Here is a 2,912-nt window from a genome sequence, read left to right as displayed (position 1 = left end):
ATTTTTATTGAATATCTTAGGGTGAATAAGACCTTGTGACTCCTTTTACCCCACTTGCCTCTTACGAAGGCCTCTGGCAAACTTAGTGTCCTGTCTTGTAGCCAGTATTCTAACTAAGCATATCCATCAAGTCTCTAATACTTAACCAAAAAGCTGATGGGCTACTCACTACCACTTTTCTACCAAATTTAATGTCATTGGTAAATATATGTATGCCTCTTTCCTAATCCTGGTCTGATTGGCGTAATTTGTTCAGACGGATAAACACAAAACTGTAAAAATGTTAAAAGTTGCTAATTTGCTTTTCCTGTCACAAGGATTCAGAACAAGTGATTTCATGTTTACCTTAAGGTTTTAGGCTAATTATCACAAACAAAGGAATGCCATCATCTTGGATTGGATTTCACCAGAGTCAACCTACTCATTTTCAAGAAGTAAGTATATTTATAAACTTTTATAAATATGTAACTCTGACATGTAAGCTGGGTATATAGTTGAAATAACTGATGATACTAGAGTAGCTACAAAGGATATTCATAAGGAAAAGTGTTGTATATATAATAAAAATTATTAATACTACTACTAATAATAATTACAACTATTATTGAGTTTTTATTGTATGTCAGATTCTAAGGTAGGCACTTTGTCTAACTAAAGACTTTTAGTTGGGTTTGACAAAAGACAAAAGTCTGAAACGTAAGAGTCTTATGAAAGCAGAGAAGAGTCAGGGTAGAACCTGCAACCTGTACAGTCACTCCGGGCGCCCCCCCTAGGTTTAATGCTTTTCAGGAGCCATGCTGAAACTCTGAATAATTTTATCTTTTAACTAATGTTTGGTAAGTGAAGTCCAGTGGGAAAATGTAGCATGTATATGAGCAGAGAAGATAAACGCTGTCTTTCCTTTCTGTCTCATTCACATATAACCTTTGCAAGGCCCAGTGAGTACAGAATCCAAGTGAATCCACGATGTATTTGAGTTTAGTGGGACTCAAGGTCCCACACAATACAAGTGTACTTCTCTAAGACTAAGGGAGACACTGACAGCCCATGAGAGCCCGTGCTTTTTGTCAAACTAGAACTTGCTTCACGTGCAGGGAAAAAGGCAGTGGCATTCTAAGAAACACAAACTACCAAGGAACCCTACTGTATCCTTTCTTACTCATGATACCTTCCTATATTTGCCCATCACTTAACACTGATAAGGATGAAAAGGAAGAAAAGGGAAAGGTAGAGCAACCATACTTTTTCTTTCAATCCTTCCTTACTCATCAGTAAGCCAAAGGTAAATGGCATTGATAGAATGTGTGCTTATCAAAAAATGAAATAAAAAGTTGCATTAGTTTTGTCCAGCATTTCTACTCTTCTGGTGTAAGCATATACAAGATATGCAATACAAATTGTGTAATTTCATTAATAATGCACACAAGTGAAATGCTCTTATATTATCATTTAAAACTGGCATTATGAACAATACAAAGATGAATGTTAAAATTCACGTTAATATTTTAACTTTTTTTTCTTTACTTGGAGAGATATTGAATAGCAAATAAAAACATTATGGAAAGTCTAAAGGCAGACTGAGGAAGAAAAGAAAAAACATAGTTTAGTACTTTTAGTGATGTTTTTCTTGCTTTTTTAACATGGAACCCACATTTTCATTCTGTACAGGACCTCACAAATTATGTAGCTGGCCCTGCCAGTGGTGATGACGGCACTCTCCTTGTCAGGAACCCAGGTTCCTTCTATCCTGTTACTCCATGATTTGTGGGCTCTGCTGTATTGGTCCAAGATGCAGCATCTATTTCACAGCACATATGATGGCAAAACAGATGAAGGCAAAGAGAACATATGCTTTCTCTTTTGGTAAGTTTAAGAAAAATGCCACATGATTTTTCTGCCTTCTTTCGTAAATCAGAATGTAATCATAAGCACAAATACTGCAAGGGAAGCTGGGAAAAGGAAGTCTTTGGTGACCATGTGTTAAGCTACAATTTGAGGTTCTATTATTAAAGAAAAAGAAGAGAATGGATGTTGGGACACAACTAGCTGTATCTACCACACATGCAAAGGAAAAAAAAAAAAAGGAGCCTATGAAAAATTACCAGTAGGAAGGCTGCAGGAGGCTGGGAATATTGTGAAAGTTGTGCTGTGAGAAAAAGAATGTCTATCAAAAATATAGAGAAATGGAGAGAGAGAAACTAGATCAGTAACTATATATATTAGATAAAATAACAGAAGTAAAAGGGTATTAATTATTTGAAGAGAATTATAAAAAGAAGCCTAGGGCTTCCCTGGTGGTACAGTGGTTGAGAGTCCGCCTGCTGATGCAGGGGACATGGGTTCGTGCCCTGGTCTGGGAAGATCCCACATGCCGCGGAGCGGCTGGGCCCGTGAGCCATGGCCGCTGAGCCTGTGCGTCCAGGGCCTGTGCTCCGCAACAGAAGAGGCCACAACAGTGAGAGGCCTGCGTACCACAAAAAAAAGAAGCCTACACTGTGGATTCACAAAGACCGAAAAATGTGGATTTCATCACTGTTTATGTGATTTGGGCAAATTACTTTATTTAAATTATTAATTCCTACTTCATAGCATTTCTTCTAAGGATAATCAATAATATGTCTAAAGTGCCTAACAGATGTATATCAGATACTAATTCAATTTTTATTTTACTTCATTTTCATTTTAAAAACAAAAACCTCTTTATTATTTTTATTAATTATACTGTGCTTTTTAAACCATGGCAGACACTTTATTTTGCATAAAGTATTTTTTTTTTTTTTTTTTTTTTTGCAGTATGCAGGCCTCTCACTGCCGTGGCCTCTCCCGTTGCGGACCACAGGCTCCGGACGCGCAGGCTCAGCGGCCATGGCTCACGGCCCCAGCAGCTCTGCGGCATGTGGGATCCTCCCGGA

The 2,912-nt window shown here is 37.7% G+C and overlaps 1 long non-coding RNA gene across 1 annotated transcript; it reads left to right on the top strand.

The window, feature by feature from the left end:
* The first annotated feature begins 346 nt into the window (after positions 1-346).
* Positions 347-2,069, top strand: LOC114884788. Its single transcript, XR_003790898.1, has 2 exons — positions 347-434; positions 1,669-2,069. It is a non-coding gene; the product is annotated as an uncharacterized LOC114884788 (long non-coding RNA).
* The last annotated feature ends 843 nt before the right edge of the window (positions 2,070-2,912 follow it).

Source organism: Monodon monoceros, unplaced genomic scaffold (assembly GCF_005190385.1).
Source record: "Monodon monoceros isolate NGI ecotype Baffin Bay Population unplaced genomic scaffold, NGI_Narwhal_1 Super_Scaffold_5, whole genome shotgun sequence".
In the NCBI taxonomy this organism is placed as follows: Eukaryota; Metazoa; Chordata; class Mammalia; order Artiodactyla; family Monodontidae; genus Monodon; species Monodon monoceros.
This window is presented reverse-complemented; position numbering and strand designations above follow the sequence as displayed.